The sequence below is a fragment of the Vitis vinifera genome, chromosome 9, assembly GCF_030704535.1.
Source record: "Vitis vinifera cultivar Pinot Noir 40024 chromosome 9, ASM3070453v1".
Lineage (NCBI taxonomy): Eukaryota > Viridiplantae > Streptophyta > Magnoliopsida > Vitales > Vitaceae > Vitis > Vitis vinifera.
In genome coordinates, this window is record NC_081813.1 from 18,887,713 (window position 1) to 18,912,193 (window position 24,481).

Sequence of the window (24,481 nt, forward strand, 5' to 3'; positions counted from 1 at the left end):
CAAACTAACACACTTCCCTCCAACAAAGCAAACCTCAAATCCCTCTAGTGGACAAAATATTATCCTACGATGATGACAATCAATAACCGCTCTATACACTGTCAACCAATCCATTCCCAAGATAACATCATACCCAGTCATATTCAAAATCCTCAAGTCCACATTTAGTGCTCTATCTGCCAAGGTAATAACACACCCCTTGCATATTCTATCAACTCTAGAATTCGTACCCATAAGGGACTCAATAAGTAACAAATTTTCTACCCTTTCTGTTTTCAACCCCAATGCATTAGCACAAGATGCAGATATGAAAGAATGAGTTGCACCAGTATCAAACAAAACACGCACCCAAGTACTATATACCAAAATCATACCTTCCACCAAAAGGGCGTCCTCCTCTGGCTCTATTGGGGTCAAGGCAAAAACTCTTCCTGCTACCTGCCTTCCCCTACCTCTAGCATTCGACCCTTGAGAAGAACGGGTCTGACTACTCATAGTAGCTGTCCTGGTTCCCTGCGCTGTTGGGGATAATTGTGGCATCTGGTAGTAAGGCAATTGAAACTGAGGGGGCTGGAAAGACACTACTGGTTGCTGTTGAGAACTTCCCTGAGACTGAGGTCGAGCCTGCTGTACACCCCGCAATGGGCAAGCCCTCCATAAGTGGTCTCCCGCTCCACAACCATAACATACTCTATTAGCAACCACCCTCTGAGCACTCTGCTCACCTCCTACATAGAATGAGGAATGCCTCTCAGACTGCTGAGTCCTCTGCCTCTGCTGCGGACCCTGAGATCTCCCCTGGGAACTTTCCCCCATTCTTTGTTTCCCTTTCCTATCCCCCATTTGCTCCCGAATTTGGTTGGTCTCCTCAACATCCGGCTCCACCAACAAAGCCCTCTTAACCAACTCAGAATAATCCCTTATAGCCAATGGGACTAATCTGTTCCTAATAGCAGGCCTCAACCCCTGCTGGAACCTCCTAGCCTTTTCTCCTTCCTCACTGATCATCCCCAAAGCAAAACGAGACAACTCTGAGAAGCGTGACTCATACTCCAGCACCGACATGGTTCCTTGGATGAGGTGCTCAAACTCCATCCTCTTGGCATGCTTAGCCACCTCCCCAAAATACTTGCCTAGGAAGATTCTCTCAAATTCCTCCCAGGTCATAACCTCAGTGTCATACACCCTTTTCATTGATTCCCACCAGAAATCAGCTTTATCAACAAGCATATATGTTGCCAAACCTATCCTTCTTTCCTCAGGTATGTCCAGTCCCACCAAAATTCTTCTCATCCTCCTCAACCAATGCTCAACTGCTTCAGCATTGGGCTCTCCATTAAAAGATGAAGGTTGCATCACCATGAACCTCTTCATTGCTTCCATTTAGCTCATTACTAGCCTTTCAGTGCGGCTCCTCCTATGTGAGTAGTCTGAATCCTCATGGCCCTAGGTACCTCCTGATCTCCTAGAGTCCTGACCCCTCATCGACTGAACAGTCTCTCTCAACCCCCTTCTTACTTCTCGGAGTAGTGCTTTTCTTAGTTCTTCTCTTACCGACTCCAACTCCTCATTTCTCTCAGACCTTCCTCTTCTGGTCCTTCCCGCCATTTCAAATTTAATAAACCCTAATTCAACCACATTACCAAGGTGAGCAAAAACAAATTTCACATATACACACTTAGCAATTTCAACAACTATCAAAACTTTCACTTCCATACAATCACAATACCTAATTCAACATAATTAACATCATCATGTTCTTATTATCATCTACAAGAATCATCACAAGGCTTTTCAAACATCAAGAATCCACAATTAACTAATTTATTTAATAATAAACGCATTAACTAACACATACAGAAAATCAAAACATTACATAACATTACAATGCCCACAAACATTGACCCCAAGGTATTATTGCAACCTTGGCTCTGATACCACGCTGTCACGACCCAAATTCCGAGCGACCCAAAATTTGACCCGTGACCCCAGGTCAAAGGTTTGACCCTAAGGGTTCCTCCTATTCCACGTTGGCAGTCAACCAAAACACTCTGGATTTTTTTTTTTTTTATTATTTATACATCCCACTAGAATTCTCATAAACCACAATATCCCAAAACTACTCAAAGCAACAAGATTAAATAAATATTCATTATAGTCCAAAATAAAAGTTCACAATTAACAACTTAATCAAAATAAAGCTTCATAACAAATCCATGAGTCATAATCACTAAAACAAATCCCAAAATCCAAACAAAAAAACACAATAACAGAAAATGTCATGCTCCACTAGGCCGCTCCAGGAGCATCCTGAAGTCCTCCCTGCCACACCTGTGGATCCTCAGGAGAGATATCTGCATCTAAAAAGGTGTAACAAGGAAGGGGTGAGCATTTCCACATTGCTCAGTAGGGTTCCTAACACATAAGGGGTTAAAGGGATTGCTAAGTTTCAAAGAATACGAAAAGAACACTTCAACACCACAGGAACAATTCAACAGTGTCAATCAAACCACATAGTTTAATATATAATTTTATACACAATTTCACAATATTCAACAATTACATGAATGCACATGAACGTGTGACACACAGTCATACAATGCACTATTGTTCTCGGGCTTTCACCGAAGGATACGCGTCCGCACCCAAATACACTCCCCATTCGGAGTCTTCCCGGGGTAAACTTTTGGGTCTTTCACCCTAGGGATCTCTCTCCCTTCTTAGTTCGCCTCACACGGGCTTTCACTTTTCATCACTATTTTATTTTTTTCCATTTCATACACTTTTCACAATTTTTTTTTTTTTCATACAACTATGATGTAAATGAATGCCACAAACTCCAACATTCCTCAATAATTTCAACAATTCCAACATTTTCAATAACCCAATAAAATAAAATTTCACATTAAAATTCCCGAAAATATACCAACGAATTTTCGGAAATTCATACATCAATATACTTGAATTTATATCACAATTTCAGAATTTTTCAATAATTCTAATAATTCCTAATATTTGAAAATAACTAATTTTTTGCAATAAAATTACTGTAAATATTCCAATCAATTTTCAAAAATTCATAAATCACTAGATTTTAAATCTTGCCCTAATTCCGGAATTTTCCTACATTTCTAACAATTTTTAACACTTAAAATAATTATTTATCAATTACAAAGAATTTCGGAAATTACAAAAAAATCCAGAAAAAATCCCAAAGCATTCCAGAAAATTCACCCAACATCACAATTACCTACTTAACTCATAATTATCAGATTTATAAATTTTTTTCAAGGGAAAACATAAAAATTTAAGTTTTAGGGTTAGGGTCCCCTACCTCAGATCTGAAAATTTGGCCGTTACAAACGAAATCAGCCACCGCAGGCTTGTTCCTCTAGTCGAATAGAGTACTTCCTCCGAATTTGGGCCAAAACGGAGATCGTTTGGCCGTCCAAACGGCCGGTCAAAGATCCGGCGAGTGTCCTAATTTATGCACAGTAGCCTTTCTCTCTCTTTCTCTCCCGCGTGCTGCAGTTTTTCCATTCTCCCCCTTTTCCCTTTTTTTTTTTTTTAACAGCCCACTTCACATGGCTTTTTAAAAGCCACCAGCCCACTTCACATGGCTTTTAAAAGCCACCAGCCACTTAAGCCCATATCCAAGCCCAACTCAATATCGCCTGAGGTCCTACAAGTGGTATCAGAGCCGAGGTCACGGGTTCGAACCCCAGGGGTGTCGTTGGAGGGAGATTGTTGGTAGATCGAAGGGTTGGCCACGTCCATCAACTCCCCTTGTGTTCGCCGTGGGCGCTTGGGTGAATGCACTATAAGGCTAGGATATGCGCCTTTCCTACAAGCAATTGATTGGGTGTTTGTAAAAGTGTCCCCTCGAAGAGGCATATTTCGATTTGGGAAGAAGGGGAAGTTAGCCCCCTAGGTTTGTGGGACCATTTCAGATTGATAAGAGAGTTGGCCCAGTGGCATACAAGCTAATTTTGCCTCAACAGTTGTCCCTTGTGCATGATGTTTTCCATGTGTCGATGCTAAGGAAGTGTACTCCAGATCCAACTTGGGTAGTGGAGTTGCAAGATGTTCAGATTAGTGAAGATACATCTTATGAGGAGGAACCTTTACGAATTCTGGAAGTTGGAGAGCATAGGTTCAAGAACAAGGTGATTCCTACAGTCAAAGTGTGGTGGCAACACCATGGGATAGAAGAAGCCACTAGGGAACCCGAGGAAGAAATGAGACGACACTATCCGCAACTCTTCTACGAATTTTAAGGTAAGCTAGTTTAAATTTCGGGACGAAATTTCTTTTAGGGGGGTAGGATGTAATGACCGGGTATTTTATGCCACGTTAGCAATTTTAGTTTGAAAAGTCTTATTTTGTGTGATGGTTGAAAAGTCAAAAAGAAAAGTGTTTGGAGAACACGTGTCAATTTCGGATTGGTGAATTTCGTTTTATTGTGTCTGTCAATTAAACGAGTTGAAATTTTATGTCATGTCAGCCTTAGGGTAGAAAATTTCTTAGGATTTTAGAAATTGGAAATTTCCGGAAATGAAAAACGAAAACGAAAATGAAAAATAAATAAATAAAGATTAATTAGAATTAATTAAGAAAAATTAAATTAAATTGATGAATAATAAAATTGAGAAAAATTAGTTTTAGATTGGTGTTAATAAATAAATTGTGTGTTAAAAAAAATGAAAAAAAATGAATTGGAAATCAAATAAAACAATTAGAATAAAGAAAAGAAAAGAAAAGAAAAGAAAATAAATAAAATAAATATATTCAATGGGCTTTGAATATGGGTTGTTAAGGTAATGGGTTGTAAAAGAAAAAAAAATTAATAATGGATTGGGCTTAGATATTGAGTTGGGCTTGGATATGGGCTTAAGTGGCTGGTGGCTTTTAAAAGCCATGTAAAGTGGGCTGGTGGCTTTTAAAAGCAAGTGGGCTGGTGGCTTTTTAAAAGCCATGTGAAGTGGGCTGGTGGCTTTTAAAAAGTCATTTGAAGTGGGCTGTTAAAAAAAAAAAAAAAAAAAGGGAGAATGGGAAAACTGCAGCAAGCGGGAGAGAGAGAAAGAGAAGGGCTACTGTGCATAAATTAGGACACTCGCCGGATCTTTGACCGGCCGTTTGGACGGCCAAACGATCTCCATTTCGGCCCAAATTCGGAGGAAGTACTCTATTCGACTAGAGGAACAAGCCTGTGGTGGTTGATTTCGTTTTTAACGGCCAAATTTTCAGATCTGAGGTAGGGGACCCTAACCCTAAAACTTAAATTTTTATGTTTTTTCCTTGAAAAAAAATTATAAATCTGATAATTATGAGTTAAGTAAGTAATTGTGATGTTGGGTGAATTTTCTGGAATGCTTTAGGATTTGTTCTAGATTTTTTTGTAATTTCCGGAATTCTTTGTAATTGATAAATAATTATTTTAAGTGTTAAAAATTGTTAGAAATGTAGCAAAATTCCAGAATAAGGGCAAGATTTAAAATCTAGTGATTTATGAATTTTTGAAAATTGATTGGAATATTTGCGGTAATTTTATTGCGAAAAATTAGTTATTTTCAAATATTAGGAATTATTAGAATTATTGAAAAATTCTGAAATTGTGATATAAATTCAAGTATATTGATGTGTGAATTTCCGAAAATTCGTTGGTATATTTTCGGGAATTTTAATGTGAAAATTTTATTTTATTGGGTTATTGAAAATGTTGGAATTGTTGAAATTATTGAGGAATGTTGGAGTTTGTGGCATTCATTTGCATCATGGTTGTATGAAAAAAAAAAAAATCTAGAGTGTTTTGGTTGACTGCCAACGTGGAATAGGAGGAACCCTTAGGGTCAAACCTTTGACCTGGGGTCACGGGTCAAATTTTGGGTCGCCCGGAATTTGGGTGGTGACAATTAGGAAGAGCATAACCCAAGTTAGTACACTTGTTTCAACGTCTTTCACCAAGTTTCTTGTAGAAGTATGGGTTCCTATTGCTCTTGCTTTCATCTTTCTGATAGTCGTGTATGTCTGGCACTACGACACGCTGAAGAAATACTAGTTGATGATTAAAAACAAGATTTTTCTCAACTAACTACCGAGCTTGGGTCCCAGCCTGGGCATTGTATGGGTTTAAGGGTTCGGGATTATATACACTAAGCATTGTTGACTAGATTGAGCATTATCCGAATTCAAGGGGTTTGTTCTCGGCAATGCGGATTACAGATCCAATGGTTAGATTCCACAAAGAGGTCCAAGAAGATAAGAAATCATTTCAATACTTTGGCTGGTTTTGGGTTATTAAAATCAGCTATTTAGCAGAGTTTGCAGGTGCTAAATTCAAGGTTCAAAGAAAAATCATGTTGGTTGCAGGCGTTAGAAGTATGACCCTATAAATAAGAGGAAAGTGATGGAAATCTTCCATTCAAGTGTGATTAAGCTTTAGAATGCATGGGAAATTCAACTAGTAGTTCTATTAGGCCTCTTCTTCCAAATTGTCCTCATCCTCTTTGGCAACTGGGGGAAATATATAGCCAGAAATTGGGTTAGAGTCATCATTTGGCTTACCTACTCAGCTGTGTATTAGATGGCAGCAATTTCTCTTGGAGCACTTACCCTACCCCGACCTTTGCATGGCCATGCATGGCCACCTAAAACCTTTGTAAAACCCTCCATCAAAATCCTTAAATCTAAATCCTAAGCCAAACAACTCCATGCCTAAAGCCTCAGGACAAACCCACCATTTCCCCAACCCTCATACCCGCCAAACTCATCACCATACTCAACAATCACTCCTCACATTCCCTAACTTCAACTTCAAACCCGTCATACTCCCTTCATGATCCTCACTTTCCTTTCTCCCCATAACATGCTCCTCAAACAATAACCATAAATAAACCAAAAGCAACTCCTGGGTGGGCCTTGGGTTTCTAACCTCCCTCTTCCAACCTCTCACCATTGCCCAAGACGACCCCGGCATACCCGTAGCCACTGTCCAGCTAAAATACATATCCGAGCTCTTGCGGGAAATCTTGGGCCTAGCCTAGTCATCGGTCTTTTCCCTCCCATGCACGGTGCTCTTCCCGATGCCACGCTTATCCCTGTATCAAGACTCTTTGGAAGTACAAAAACTGTAAAGAGTCAAGTCCCTATAGTAATGGAGCGTCGAATTAAGCTACTAGGAGAGGATAGTGAGTTGCAGAAGCTTCATAAGCAATTTTTGCTCAGTATTTTTAATAGAAGTTGTTCGATCTCAATATATCCAAGCCTCGGACGTCCTCACCCCTTCGTTGATCCTGAAACTAAGAAGCCACTTGGGAAGCCACTTACAAGTGAAAACTATGGTGGAACTAGAGAAAGCCAGACAGGGAATGGAGGTCTAGATGATAGAGATTGGGCAGGTAAAGCTTTAAGGTGAACATCTTATATTAACTGAGATTTTTCCTTATTGAGTTAGATGCCATCTTTTTAAAAAAGAAAGGGCTATGGTAAAAGGTAATGGATGAGCGAACTGGATGTGGGTGATGTGAAGATGATGAGATTAGATGATGAGGATGAAAATGGCAACAGTGATATTAACCATGATGCTGTTGGTGGTGATGATAACATATAAGAACTGGAAGAGCAAAATATTGGTTTGCTGTTGGAGTTAGGAAAGATCAAAAGTGATGAAGTTGGGAGTGTGGGCGTTATGAATCTGTAAGAAATACACGCAATCCAAAAATGTATGAAAACATTGCCATACGAATCAAAACTAAAAGGTTTAGGATCAGCTATTTACCTCCAGCCATTGGTGTTTGAATTTATGATACTCACTATTTACTACAAGTCTTGGCTCTTCCAAGCTCTGATCTCTCACGGAATATGGTGTAATACTGAAGAAAAAGAACAACTGAGAGACGAGTGCAGGGACCAAAACCATATACTTTGTTATTGTGGCTTCCCATCAAAACCACGTCGTTGCCTTTGCCACCATTATTGAGCAGTTGTGGGTCACATCCTAAACTTTAGGGAATGTGGAAGATGTGTGGAGGACTTGGTCAAGGTGTTAGAACACTTTAAAGGTGTTGTGGGCGTGTAACAAAAATAACATTCTCCCACTTGGTCTACACCTTTAACTTAATGTCTCATCTTAGTCCATCAATTATCCGCATTAAGTAATAAATACATGAATCATGGCAGAAGTCCTCTATATAACGAGTGTTACCTTCCATGTATTACAGTGTATTTATTTCTTAATATTATACTTTCTGTGGCAATATTACTTAATGAATAAATCCTATGTTCATTCTTGGTCCAATGAAGTTAAATTTTCTCAAAGCTAAATAATGGTGCATATCAATATGAGAAAACATCATAATAAGAGTTTGTACAATAAAAACTACATAAGGGAACCAAGTCCCATGTTCACTACATTATCCTTGAATTTCAACGATGGCATGTCCTTCGTCAAAGGATCAACGATCATCAATTCAGTGCTAATGTGCTCAATAACCACTTTTTTTTCTTTAACTTGTTTTCTTATGGCTAGATACTTAATGTCGATGTGCTTGCTTTGACTTCCACTTTTATTGTTCTTTGCCATAAAGACAGCGACTAAATTGTTGCAATATATACTTAATGGCTTAGATATAGAATCCATAATTCTAAGCCCAGAAATGAAACTCTTAATTCATACACCATGTGAAGTAGCCTCAAAACAAGATATGAACTCAACTTCCATAGTAGAAGTAGAAGTCAAGGTCTACTTAACGCTCCTCCAAGATATAGCTCCATCGGCCAATATAAAAATGTATCCAGATGTTGATTTAAGCAAATCAACACAACCAGCAAAGTCTAAATCTGAGTAGCCAACAACCTCTAAATTGCTTGTCCGTCTATACATAAGCTTGTAGTCTTTGGTTCCTTAAAGATATCTCATCACTTTCTTTGTAGCTCTCTAATGGTCCAAACCTTGGTTACTCTGATATCGTCCTAACATTCCAACAGAAAATGCAATGTCAGGCCTTGTGCAGACTGGAGCATACATCAGACTTCTGACTGTAGAAGCATATGGAATGTTCTTCATTTGTTCCCTCTCAAGATCATTTTTCGGACATTGGTTTATATTGAATCACCCTTCACTATAGGGGAAACACTAAGTGAACAATCCTTCATCTGAAATCTTTCTAAAACTTTATTGATATAGGTTTCCTGAGACAGATCTAAGATACCTTGAAATCTGTCTCTATGGATCTTAATGCTAATGACATAAGATGTCTCACCCATATCCTTCATGTCAAAATTTTTAGAGAGGAATTATTTCACCTCATGAAGTAAACCCTTATCATTGGTTGCAAGTAAGATGTCGTCCACGTATAAAACAAGAAAACAGACTTTACTCCCATTGACCTTAAGGTATATGCATTGATCCATAACAATTTCTACAAAACCAAATGAAGAAATTATGTTATGGAATTTTAAATACCATTGGCGGGATGCTTGTTTTAAACCGTATATGGATTTCTTAAGCTTGTAAACCAATTACTCACCATCACTAGAGGGGAATCCTTCAGGTTGTTTCATGTAAACCTCCTCCTCTAGCTCTCCATTAAGAAATGAAGTTTTCACATCCATTTGTTGCAATTCCAAATCAAAATGGGATACTAATGTCAATATAATGCATAAGGAATCTTTCTTAGATATAGGAGAAAAGGTCTTCGTGTAATCGATTCCTTCTTTCTGAGTGAACCCCTTTGCAACAAGTCTGGCCTTGTATCTCTCAATGTTGCCTAATGAGTCTTTCTTTATTTTAAAGACCCATTTACAACCAATGGATTTTGCACCATTAGGCAACTCAACAAGGTCCAAAACATCGTTGCACCTCATGGAACTCATCTCATCCTTCATGGCATTGTACCACAATTCTAATTCTTTGCAACTCATGGCCTGTGAAAAAAATTTAGGATCATTTTCGGCTCCTATTTTATAGTCAAATTCTTGTAGATACACTACATATTCACTAGGAATTGATGACCTCTTAGTTCGAGTAGACATTCTTAAGGTTATACCATTATCTTCTAGAGAAGTATGAGGTTCAACTTGTTGTTCAAAAATGTCAAGAAACTTCTGATCAACTTGATCTACTAAAATGTTGTCAACAGCTTGTGGAACTTCAATGATTGGTTGGTCTTCAGTGATTGGTTGAACTTCAACAACTGTTTGTTCTACACCCGTTTGAACTTGAGGGGTGTTATGAACAACAAACAATTTATCACTCGAAGTGGAAGGTTAAGACTTTGTATGATCGATATCAGAAACTATGTTTTTGAATTGATCGTTACCACTAACCAAGTCATATTCAAGAAATTTAGCATTTCTTGATTCTACAATCCTAGTGCTGTGAGATGGATGGTAAAATTTGTACCCCTTAGACTTTTCAGCATATCCAATGAAACACCCACTTATAGTCCTTGGGTCCAGTTTCTTGTCTTGTGGATTATAAATTCTCAATTCAGACGAGCATCCCCAAACGTGCATATGTCGCAAACTCAATTTCCAACATTTTCATAACTCAAATGGCGTCTTTCGGACAGCCTTGGTTAGAACTCTGTTTAATATATACACTATCATCTTAAGTGCTTCAGTCCACAAGAATCTAGGAAGTTTTGAGCTACTCAGCATACTCCTCACCATGTCCAATAAAGTTCGATTTTTCTCTCTACTACACCATTTTGGTTTGGAGAACCAGGTATGGTGTGTTGGGCAACAATCCCATGCTCTTGAAGAAACTTCGCAAATGGCCTTGGTGCTTCTCTCTTTTCCATGTATCTACCATAATATTCTCCACCTCTATCTAATCTCACGATCTTAATTTGTTTACCGCATTGTTTTTCTACTTCTACCTTGAAAACCTTAAAGACATCTAATGCTTCATTTTTGTTGTGAAGTATGTAGAGATACATGTATCATGAGTAATCATCTCTAAAAGAGATGAAGTATTTCTGACCATGAGAGTCCATGTCTAGACTACATCTATTAGTATGTATGATCTCTAATATGGTAGAACTTCTAGTAACACCTTTCTTTGAATTATTGGTCTGCTTTCCTTTAACGTAGTCCACACAAGTCTCAAAATCAATAAAATCTAGAGTAGTAAGTACCTTATCATTTACCAACCTTTTGATTCTATCTATGGAGATATGACCTAATCTCTGGTGCCATAATGTAAAGGAATCCTCATTTACAACACATCTTTTAATGCTAGTTTGAACATGTAATGATTTATAAGTAGTACCATTTTGTAAGAATATGCGATAAAGACCATCAGACAAAATACCATCCTAACACAATCAGAATTATAAGTCAAACTGAAAGATGTTTTTGAAAAATGAAAGGAATATCCAAAAGGTACAAGTTTAGAAACTGAAATCGAGTTTCATGAGAAACTCGGTACATAAAAGGTCCTTTGTAATTCTAAAACAAAACCACCATCTAAAGTTAAATAACACATCCCTATTGCTTCCATATGCGAGCCCATCTTGTTTCCGGATAAGATGAATTGCTCATTACTCACTGGCTTCCTTAGGTTTTGCATACCCTACAAAGAATTTGAAATGTGGATTGTAGATCCAAAATTAATCCACCATGTGTTGGTATTTACATTAACCATATTAGATTCATAACAAACTAATGAGGTAGGGTTACCTTTCTTCTCAAGCCATTTCTGGAATTTCAGACATTTCTTCTTCACGTGTCCTTTCTTTCTACAGAAGAAACACTTTTCGTCTTTCTTAATGTCAGTTTTGGGAGAAATTTGATGTTTCCCTTTCTGACTTGCTTGAGATTTTCCTTTCTTTCCTTTCTTTTGCATTATCAGCATGGCACTTTCTCCTTGTTCCATTATTAACCTTTCTTCCTCTTAAACACACATGGTCATCAATCCATTGATAGACCACTTATCCTTATGTGTGTTGTAAGAGATTTTGAAAGGTTCATACTGAGGTGGAAGAGTGTTAAGGATAAAGTGCACCAAGAAGGATTCAAATATTTCTACCTCGAGCTTCTTTAGTTGAGCCACTATGTCTCTCATTTCCATGATGTGTTCATGTACACCTTTTATATTGATGAGCTTCAGGGATGTGAACTTCATAATTAGGGTGCTCGCCAAGGCTCTATCTAAAGTGACAAATTGCTCGTCAATAGCCTTTAGCTATTCACAGACATTCTCGTGTAGCTCGATTGAACCACGTATACTAGCACTAATTTTAGTCTTAATATACATCATGCTGAGGCGATTACATTTCTCCCAGTGTTCGTACAATAGAATTTGATCAGGTGTGCTAGTATCAGTGATCTTAGGTGGTTCATCTTTCCTGATGGCATAGTCTATGTCCATGCACCCTAATTGAAGAAGAACTCTCTCATTCCATAACTTAAAGTTATCTCCCTTGAGTTTAGGAACCTCACAACGGATATCAGAAATGCTAAGTAAAATTACACAAAAATATTACAAGCTTATTAATATTTGAGGCTTTAAATAAATTCATGTTCTACCAATGTAAAACATGCTTAAAAATGAACCTAATTTTATTAAAAATTGCTTGTAGGCTAAATCTCTAATTCAATCAGGTTCATTATCTTTATGATAGACTTTATCAAACTATTTTTTACTAAATTTATAATATTTATTATGAATATAGTTTGATATCTTCTATCTTTAAGCTTTATGATAGCCCATTAAATTAATTCTTCCTAACTCTTGTGGGTAAATTAAGAAAAACTAATTTTAACATTTTATTCTAGTTAATTATATAAACATAATGAAATCATTGCAAGGTAAAATCGTTATATTTATATAATTAGTTACAATTAATGTCCATTATGTGATCCTTATCCACTTAATATATAATTTTATATAATTAAAGATGTTGTGGCTATTCTTTAATTATTTAAAATTATATGGTTCACTAGACATTAAAACTATATGATATAACTTAAATTCATTAAGCTCAATTTAGGCAACATTGTATGCAATTAAAGCTACAAATTTACACATACAATAACTTATCCTAACATAATATTATTGGCATGAATGATACAAACATATAAATTAGCATAAAATAACCATATTTGCATGTATAAAAATCATATAATAATTTTATTTTATTTTATTTTTAAGTAAAGGTTGATTTCAGATTGTGATTGGGGGCCCAAGCCCATACAATAACACAATCCAGGTCCATGCCCAACAATATTATTTTAAAACGGGCCATAAGGGCCTAAACTGGCCATTTTCCTTATTAAGCCCATGACCCAACAATTTACTAAAACTAGGGATTAAAAAGGCTCATCTTCCACAAGATAATTTAGTTGTTGGATGGTGCGGGAAGTGGGTGCTTGTAGACCCTCAATTTTGTCCCTTTAGCACATACCTTTAAGTTCATTGCCAATGCTCCACAGTATGACCTTGGTTGCCCTTCAAGTTTAGATTAAGCTTCACTTAGGTGCACTTTAGGTTAGACTTTAGTTAGGCCCACCTAGTCTCACCCTAGGCCCACTTAGGTACACCTAGCCCACTTAGGTCCACCTTGACCCACTTAGATTCACCTAAGCTCACTTAGGTCCACTTTGACCCACTTAGATCCACTTAGATTCACCTAAGCTCATTTAGGCACATCTAGGCCCACTTTGGTTCGCTAGGTCCACTTAGGCATCCTGGCCTACCTATGTTACCTTTTAGATAATTCCTGTATGGCTTGCATAGTTCGCATGATTTGTATTTTCTAACACTTGCATGAGCTTGATTTCTTTTTCATTTATCTATTTATTTATTTAGTTATTTATTTATTATATTTGTTTAGCTATTTGTTTACTTTTATCTATTTATTTGTTTTTAGAAGTATGTAATCAATTATCTTATCTCTTTTTATGATTACTATTATTATTACTATTATATGTTTTTACTAATATGTACGTTAATAAATTTTTTAGTAAGTTATTTTTTATTTTTTTTATTTTATTTTGTTATTTTCTTAAAGTGCTTTTAATATATTTTTGGTAAGTTAAGTTTTTTAATATATATATATATATATTTGTTTATGCCAATTTGATACGTTGTTATTATTATTATTATTACCTTTAAAAAGGTTTGTTAATATTTTTTATTTTTTTATTTTGGAATTATGATGTATATAAAATAGAAAACCACTTTCCATAAAAGTTAAAATACCACTTTCCAATTAAAACATCACTTTTCGTTACAAAAGAAAAGGACTTTCTATATAAAAATCAAAATACAAGCCTCCAAAAGGAAAAAGATAAGAATAACACGTCGCCATATCGAAGAGGGAGTCAACTTCAAGTCGTCAACTGAATTATAAGTTGTTAACGGTAGCTTCAGCTGGGGGTTTTCTCTTTAAGGTTTAACCCCACGTGTCTTCATCTATGACCCATCATCCATGGAAACTCATCGAAGCCACACAATAACCAGCTCTTGATACTAATCATCACCGCCATTAGCATTCTCTGTAATTCATTGCGATCATGACGCACTGGCTGGATTTTGAAGGAGCATTCTGGGGGCTTTCGGACGTGAAGATTCAACATATTTTGAGATATTCAGAACAAGTTTTAAAGGGCGAGGAGGATTGAGCACAGCAAGTCTTTTGGATCAGAGAAACAACCCACTTTTTTGGTGTCCTCGGAAGTAACACTCCACATTTTTTTAATCAAAGAAACAACCCAGTTTTTTATCTCTTTAGGGAGTAACAGTCCACATTTTTTAAATCAAGAAAACAACCCAGGTTTTGATCTCTTTGGGGAGTAACGGTCCACTTTTTTTTTTTTTAAATCAAGGAAACAGTCCAGTTTTTTATGTCCTTGGGGAGTAACAGCCCACAACCACTCATGGATAGATTATTCTTTACGAAGACGCCACCATCTTGGAGGAATACTAGCAGCAACCCACTAATCTATTAAAGGGACACACTGTCCACTTTCTATGGGCACGAAATCACACGCTCAATAGGTCTCCATGGGCTGTTTGTCTTCAAGGGTACCGCTACCAGAATTTTAAAAGGGACATGCACCACCTAGGACATATAAAGGCAACGCTGCCCAGATTTAAGAAAAAAAAAAAAATAGAATGTACAGTTGAAGGGGGAACACGCAAGGTATGGAAAGTGTGCATGGTTACATTGAGATTGATATTTGGAAGGTTGGAAAGAGGAATCTTGTTTCGGGAAGAGTCCTCATTAAGGGAAGCAAGATCATAGCTTCAAAAAGGAATCCAGGCCGCATATAGAAAGTGGACAGATCACGGTTGAAGGAGGCACATCCAAGAACATATGAAAAGAAGATTAAAAGAGAATTTTGAAAGATCTCACGTAGGATATAAGGAGTGGGCTGCCATATAAATAAGGGTAAGATCCACACAAAAAAAAAGGAGGGGGATTTTTTTTTGGAGATGACACGGATGAATGGATTTCTTTAGACAAGGATTTTTTTTTGGAGATCCGGACATAAAGCACATTTTTTTTGGGAGAGGATGGGCAACAGATTTTTCTGGAAGATTGACATACGAGAGCATTTTTTCTAGAAGGGGGCATGCGCAAGAATTTTTGGAGGAGAACAGAGGACTTCAGACAAGAATTCGATTGCCACTTTGACTTACCAAGAAGATTTTCTGAGTAACACACACGAGCCACGCATTTGGAAGGGATAACAACGATTCGAGGTAGGTAAATTCCTTTTTTTTTTTTTAATTTCGATTTAATTTAGTTTCAATTTAATTTGAATGAGTTAGTGATTTTAATTCCTTAGTTTAAATAATTTGTGAGATGAAGTTCATTTTTAAATTCTGGATTAATTTAGTTACTATTTATTTTTAATTTGAATGTGTTAATGATATTAATTCCTTAGTTTAAATAATTTGAAAGATAAAGTTTATTTTTTTCGGATTAATTTAGTTACAATTTATTTTTAATTTGAATGTGTTAGTGATTTTAATTTCTTAGTTTAAATAATTTGTGAGATGGCGTTCATTTTTAAATTCTGGATTAATTTAGTTACAATTTATTTTTAATTTGAATGTGTTAATGATGTTAATTCCTTAGTTTAAATAATTTGAAAGATAAAGTTTATTTTTTTCGGATTAATTTAGTTACAATTTATTTTTAATTTGAATGTGTTAGTGATTTTAATTCCTTAGTTTAAATAATTTGAGAGATAAAGTTTATTTTTTAAATTCCGGATTAATTTAGTTACAATTTATTTTTAATTTGAATGTGTTAATGATGTTAATTCCTTAGTTTAAATAATTTGTGAGATAAAGTTTTTTTTTTTTTAATTCCGGATTAATTTAGTTTTAGTTTATGATTTAATTTGAATGTGTTAGTGATCCTAATTAGTTTGATTTTAATTCGTTTTTAGTTTAAATAATCATATTGAATAAAGTTTGTGTTTTTAATTCCAATTAATTTAATTTTAATTCATTTTTAGTTTAAATGCGTTCATTGATTTTAATTTATTAGTTTAATTGATAGTATCAAATACAGTTTGAGTTTTTAATTCCAATAATTTTATTAAATAGAGTTTAATTTCAATTTAGTTTGATTTTAATTTATTTTATAAGCTAAATGCGTTCATGATTTTAATTCAATTGTTTGATTAACCCTCTTAGACAAATTCCATATTTTTAATTTCAATTTTAGTTTAATTTTATTTTGTTAATTTATTTATTTGCTTTAGTTTAAAGTTTGTGTTTTTAATTCCAATTTGATAGTTTAGCCAATCTTATTAGATGATGTTGATGTTTTTAATTCAATCTAGTATTAATTATTTTTAGTATTGAATGTATTTGTGTGTTTTTTATTTCATTAATTTCGAATTTAATCCATTTATATCCAATTTTGTAGTTGATTATAATTTTGTTTAATTAATTTAGTCAATCACGTGTTATTATATTCACGTTTTAAGTATGGAAATTTCAGCTTTGATTCGTCAATATTTAGTATGAGTTTTTTTTAGAATCTAGTCAATTGCGTGTTATTGTTTCCTATTTCCAAGATTGTTAAACTTTGGTTTTTGATTTACCATATTTTGTTAGAATGCCAATTTATCTTAATTGATCCCATATTATCATCTCCATATGCTAAGTTTGTTGACTTTAATCTTTGATTTTTTTACCTTAATTCATGTGTTTCTTGAAATCTAAATGTTAGCCTTGGAGAATATTTGTGTTAGTTGGATTGATTAGGAGGTCATTAGTTTGTTGCCTTATTAATTGTTAGTCAAATTCCTTTTTTTTTTTTTTTTTTGAAGGCTACTGGAAACCCATGAAGGTTGGCCCTACTCTCACCACTTTAATTGACATGATTGTCTAAATCTTTATTTTGTGATTTTCATTTTCTTTGTTTTGATTGGTATTTTGTTCTCTTTTGTTTTTGCTTGATATTTCCTTCCGCATGTCTCATTGTTTTCAAATTAATTTCTTTTACTCTAGAATAAAACCCTTTTCTTAAAAGATCCCTTTAAAAATCTATTTTAAAAAAATTCATCTAGAGTTCTTAGAATCAAAATCTTGTCTTCTTAAATAATATGCAACCATATTTTGATCGGTTCGCATTATTCTTGGTTTTCAATGAAAAAATTGGTTTTAAATAAAACACGAATCAAAACTTGTGGTCCCAAATAAATGGGATAATTATAGGCTAAATTCATGTATATTAATCAGGGAATTGGTGAAACCCCTACATAAGAAAATCTTTCCAAAACTTACTTTTGCTACCACCATTGCAATTTATTATGATCATATTTACATTTTTCTTTTTTTAGGAATTGTATAATACTTGATTATTTCGTATATTCTTATCATTTTTGCTATGTCAATTAGATGAGCATGTTAGAATTTCTTATTTTATTATTTATTATCTAACCCCCCTCATGCCCTAAGGAAGCGAATTATGAGTTATCTATGCTATCCAGATATGCTCCCTAACACCCACTTTTTAAAATCTATAAATATGCTTGTCATTGTGAACTGCACCTATGTTTGATAGTGCTTAATTGGGTGTCTTGATGTTTGTTATATTATTCAATTATTTATGATGAAGTGCATGTTGGGTGATATACTATCTAAACTAACCTTTGATGTTTTGTGATAGCGCTTAAGAAGTGGTTCAAGTACGCACCCTAACTCTCCTTTAGCGTGATTTGATCTTGTTTGGCATGTTATTCTTTTGAAATTACCTAGCCTACTTAAGTATCTATGATTAACCAATTAATTGTCACATCTCCCTCAACTTAGTCAGTAGCGACCTTTATAGGGCTTAAAGGGGTGCTACCTCTTTGAGGTACCTTCCCAATAAGTAACCTAATCCTTGGACCTAAACTAGGGTTTTTCAAAGAATTGTTTTTCCAAAAATTATGGAGTCACTTTTTTAGGGTTTTCCTTTCTTGTTTTATTTTCCTTTTAAAATAAAAATAAAATAAGTGGCGACTCCGACTTTTACAAAAATAAATTTTCACCAAATAAAAGCAAGTCTCGTAGATCGAGTGGAGACGCACGTGAAAAATGTAGATTCACAGCGCTGCTATTATGAAACTAGCAGCAGATCTCTGCCACTATATGAGCCATGCCATGAACTTGGCCGGAACTTTAAGCCCCCACCAAAAACTCAGCGCGGCGCCTTCATTTCACCAGTAGCACCGTGCTTCAGCACGACATCTTTCTTTCACCAACAACACCGTTCTTTAGCGCAGTGTTTTCCTTCATCAGAAGCATCGTGCTGCAACACGACGTTTTCCTTCACCGGAAGCACCGTGCTTCAGTGCGACGTCTTCCTCTCATCAGCAACACCAGTCCAAGCCTCAAAGTCGCCTGCAATTTAATGATGCAGGCCTGGCAGCTGGAGATTAGTGCATTGTGGCCTAGCACGCCTCCTTCCCCTCTAGGAACCCAGAAACCCAAGTCTTCACTCGAATCTCGGGGCTTAACTTCCTACTAAACCATTTCCAAAATCATTTTTGGAAACCCTAAAAGGGTCCATAGGCTGTTGATATCCAAATGACAATCCTGGCTACCAATCCATTGAAGATTGGAAATGAATGTTTCAAGTAATCCAGAACAATACCGAGTAAAGGGCGTTGTCCATAACCCTAACAGTCCCTACCAACCCAGCCAAGCCAAACTCCAGCCACACTAATGCCCTCACTTGAGTTAAAAACTCGCGCTCAGAGCATGACAACAAGCAAGGGTATATAATTACTTTTAAGCAGTGATTTTGAGATATCAAAAAAGGAAAAATTTTCTTTCAAGCATGTTGCATGAATATATCTCATAACCACATCACCAGTTTCATTTTTCAGAAGAAATGACCACTAACAAAGTTTCTAGTACAAAATTAATACCAAGGCAGAGACAAGATTTGCTACTCTGATACCAAATGCAAGAAATACATGCAATCCAAAAATGTATGAAACATTGTCATACGAATCAAAACTGAAAGGTTTCGGATCATTTATTTACCTCCAGCTATTGGTGTTTGAATTTATGATACTCGTTATTTGCTGCAAGTCTTAGCTCTTCCAAGCTCTGATCTCTCACGGAAGATGGTGTAATACTGAAGAAAAAAAACAATTGAGAGACGAGTCCAAGAACCAAAACCATACTTTGCTACTATGGCTTCCCATCAAAACCACGTCGTTGCCTTTACCCCCATTACTGAGCAGTTGTGGGTCACGTTCCTAGATTGTAGGGAATATGGAAGATGTGTGGAGGACTTGGTCAAGGTGTTGTGGGCGTGTAACAAAAATAACATTAATCTTCATAAATGCAAGGAATTGAAACCCGAATATTGGCTTCTCAATGAAAAGACTAGTTCTAGAGAGCATATTTCGCAGCAATGCAACAAACATGAAATCAAAGTAATGGGTTTTTGATCTGATAGGAAAGTAGAAGTGGGGTCGAGTAAGAAGATACCACCTTTCTCCTTGTGCTCCTTTGCTTGTAGGCATCTTAGACAACTGTATAGGGCCCAGCATTACCAAACCCCATCCCATGCTTTCTGCCACCACATAAGCCCCTAGGACCCACTTTTGCATGGTCATGCATGGCCACCCTAGCGCACGTGACTCATTCCTTGTCTCCTCTTGCATGCTTTTAAAAATTGTTTTCAAAATCTTGATTGCAGTAAATGTAATTTCCTAAATTTTCCTTTTAAAATTCTTCCTTAGCTTTTCTCTTAGGTTAATAAAATTCCATTTTCTAAATTAGTTTGTTGCCATATTTTCTTCCAGCATGCACCTTTTTATTTCCTTTGATTTTTACTAAATTTCTTGATTTTCTGGTTTTTTTTAATAGCATGAATAAATTCTCTAATTTCAAATAAAATGGAACTTTAGATAATTAATTCATGCAAATAAATTGGGCATCAGTGAGGCCCAACATCTATGATTGGATATTAATTAACTTTTATTTGCTTTGTGATACATGTGATTATTTTGTATTTGTTCACTAACCCTACTTCTATAATGCTTCCATGATAACACATTGTTGATTCGTTACTCAGGTACGCATCCTATTTTCTCTCATTTGTTTGATCACTTTCCATTTGTGTATTTTGATCATAGTATGTCTTTGACCACTCTTTGGTATCCATGATTAATCGATCAATTATCACACTTGCCCTAACTTATTTAGTAGAGTCTTAATTTTTAGGGTATAGAAGGATGTTATGGCTTATTGTCATACCTTTCCGGTAGGTAACTTGACCCCCAAAACCCATATTTGATTTTTCATAGACCTATTTTTTCTTTCTAGGAGTCACACTTAGAGTTTTCCTTCCTTATTTTGTTTTTCTCTTTAAAAATAAAACAAAAATAAGTGGCAATTTCAAACAATTTTCAAAAAAATCGATTTTTCAAATAAAAAGCGAGTCATGCCATCGAGTGGGAACACATGTGAAAATTGTGGGTCCACAATGACACAATGTAATATAACCATATTTTAAACATGAGTGATTTTCTTTTCAAAATCATTCTTGAAAAATTTTCCAACTCTACATTTTTTAAAATTCCCAAAATGTTAGGGTTCAATCATGTTTTCTTAAATTTATTTTTAAAAATTATTTTCTAGATAGAAAAAAGCCTTCTATTTTTTTTTTTCAAATAATAGGGTGGTGTTAAAAGAGTTTATCTTCAAAACTAATGTTTAAAATACAAAAAATAAAATAAAGTAAAATTGAAAAATTAAAAATCAAAATCAAAATTTAGTAAAAATAACTTTCACTTGTCATTAGAAAAGTCATATATTTTTATCTTCTTTTTAGAATAACAGTTTTTTTTATCTTTTAAAATTATAAAATTATTTGAAATCATAACCAAACATTATTTTTTATTTTTCAAAGAAATAGAAAACAATTTTTACCATTCATAAGAATTTAAAAAATCTAACTAGGTTGTTAATATTATAAACTAGAATAAGTTGCTAAACAAAATGTTAAAAATAATTTTTAAAAATATTTTTACTAAAAGCTATCAGTTATATATATATATATATATATATATATATATATATATATATATATATATATTTCCTTTTTATTTTTGAAAAAAATAGAAGAGTAATTGAAACCCATTTATATTTTAATAAATCCACATTGCCAAGCTCCACAACATCTTGGGACACCTGGAAAAGGCAAACCCACAACAACCTCCTCTACACTCCTTTGAAACTCTTCCTAATTCCAAACTTTCTTGTCTCATTGCACCATACCACTTCCATTTTCTCTTTTTTTCTCTGGGAATCTGTTGTCAAATTTTCAATTTTCTCATCTCACTCTCATTGTAGAATTAGGGTTTTTTTTTAAGACCATATTAACAGTCTCATATGCAAAAACTTGAATTATTAGACTTAGGTTTGTGTAGGGTGGCTTTTTATGGGGTTCAAACCAAGAGAGTGGGTCCAAATTGATAACCAAATAATTTATCTAGAAATGTGTTTTAGCATATGAGATTGATAGTTACTTCAAGTTGCTACTCACCCAAAAAGTGACCAAGAATAAGGTTTTTAGGTTTTTAGGGAATTTGTTTTCCTTATATTTATTTTGGTTTTGAAGGTGCCCATCTTCTCTTTTGGTTGGAATTGTGAAGGATCAAATTCATCAATGTTTCCCCACAATTCAAATTTTGGGGGTTGGGAGAGGTATGCTTCTTTGACCCAATTTGCATTGGAGTGAACAATGAATTCTAATTCCTGGGGGTATGGGTTGTGCAAGTTGGGTGGATGCCCACATCACACGATGGATGCAAATGGAAGTCCTCCAATTTTGTTGGACAAAGTGCTTCACCAAAAGATTTTCTTGCTAAAGAAGGGAATTCTCTTTTGCTTTTATTGTTAATCATGTGGATAAGCCTTGTTGGTCAATTACCCTGTTGCTTAAACTTTTGAGTTATATTTATAGTTTAAAATGGTGTTGAATCCTTGGCTTTTTAGAGGTCTTAGGTTTGAACCTCACTGATTACTACTCAAAAAGTGCTCTTTGATAGCTTATAATAAACTCTTTTAAACACTTTTGAGTAGTAGTTATTGCATTTTAACCCAATTAACATGTTAAGGACCCTTGCAATCAATTCTAATCAAATTATGTTAAGTTTTGGTGTTTTGATAGCCTTTTGATCACCAAAGCAATCCGAGATTGAGGAGAGTTATGTGGAATCTTGGGCAAAGCTTGGAAGTCCTTTTCCATGAGTAAATCAGGAATGCAAGGAGAAGAAGTAAAGAGAATCTGCCATGAAGCATATTCTTGATGACAGTCGTATCAGCCACTTTTGGAGCATTTTCTAAAGTCCAATTGATGCATGCTATATGTCATTTCAAAGCTCAGGAAGTCAACAATCCAATGCTTCAAACGGTGCGCAATTCAGAGTTGAAACGAAGAAGTAATAGCCACTGCAAGTAAATCACTCTAAGCTGAAGGAAGCATTTTGCAAAGTGTTGCGAAATCACCCTTTTGTTGCGAAATGATTTCGCAGCCTTTTTGTACAGTGTTGTGGATTTCCTCCTGAAGTTGCCCGATATATGCCACACGTTGGAAGCTGAGAACCTTAAGATGAAAGCCAACTTCGCAGCGCTGCAAGATTAGCCTTTTGCTGCGAAGTAATTTCGCAACCCTTTTTGTGTGTCTGCGAAATCTCGCAGACATCATTTTCTCTTGCGAAATGGTCCTTAGTGCTTCCCGATATTTGCTACCGACATTGGGAGATATTTTCCATCAGATTTTTGTTGTCTAAATCCAAAAATTCTCCTTGTAAGCCACCAATTACAAGATTTCTTAGCTTTTAAGTTAGGAAAAAGAGTAAATATCCAAGTAATAATTAGTTTTGTATTATGTTCATATAAATACCCCTCGAGAGCATGTTCTCAAGGGAGGAGACCTTTTTGTAAAAGTTTGAAAGCAAGTAAAGTTTAGGTCCTTTGTTTTGCCTTACCTTCTCCCTTTGTATTTTTTATTTCTTACTAAGTTATGCACTCTCTGAGGAATTTTCCCTAGAGAATGAGTAACTAAACCTTTAGTTCCTTGGAGCTAAGGTTGCCGGGGAAGGTTCCAAGTGCAAGAATGCAAAGCTTTGTGGTTTCAGCCATTAATGAAGAGGAAGTGAAATCCTTTAGTGATTTCTATGTTTTTAGTTAACTTTAAACACCTTAGAGTCACCTGGGCCAACACTTGGTAAGGCAAGTGATCTCCAACCAAGGAGATGCACTAGTTTACCCCTTGCGAGCCTCTGGGAGGTGACTTTAAGGTAGGATTTTCTGGAATTGCCAACACTTGGTAAGCTTTTGGACTCCAAGGAGACATCCATTAGTTATCTCTTGCGAGCTTGAGAAGGGAAGTCCAAGGTTAAAGATCACCTTGAATGGTTAAGGCTTAGTGAGAGGTTTGAACCATTGCAAGTTGCATCAGTGAGAGAATTAAAGTTGAAATCTAATTAAAGGATGTATCTGTACAACACCGATTAGAGAATTGACTATATGTGGAATCTCTAACGCGAGGAAATGAACCATCTGACAGGAGCTATGTCTTTTGCATGAGGAACCACCCCAGTGAACCTGACCCTCCAAGGAATGTTTTTCTTCCTAAGTTATTCCCATTACTTGTTTTGTTAGTTAGTTTGAATCTAAATCTTCACCAATCAAGGTTTGAGTTTTATTTCTTAAGCTAACCTTGAAATGAAACACTACCAATTCACTTTGAATTGATATCATTGATAATTTGCTAATCCTTCCCAGTGAACGATCCTAGAGCCGCTATGCTATAGTAGCTTTTTATTTGCTACCCTAGTATATGGTGTAATAGGTTATAAATTTTGTTGATTACTCCCTCATCCAAGGAGCAGCAGCTGGACACAAATCAGCTGAGACACCAATTGGGCACGAATCACTCACCACTTATCTATTCCCTTTGTATTGAATCCATATATGGAAGAATGCCATGGAGGCTAGTGT

General features: G+C 35.4%; 1 long non-coding RNA gene across 1 annotated transcript; it reads right to left on the minus strand.

Moving 5' to 3' along the window:
* Nucleotides 1–2,134: 2,134 nt before the first annotated feature.
* LOC132254374 (uncharacterized) lies at nucleotides 2,135–3,545 on the minus strand. The gene is made up of 2 exons (XR_009466652.1): nucleotides 3,335–3,545; nucleotides 2,135–2,360 (listed from the first exon to the last, which is right to left on the minus strand). It is a non-coding gene; the product is annotated as an uncharacterized LOC132254374 (long non-coding RNA).
* Nucleotides 3,546–24,481: the final 20,936 nt, after the last annotated feature.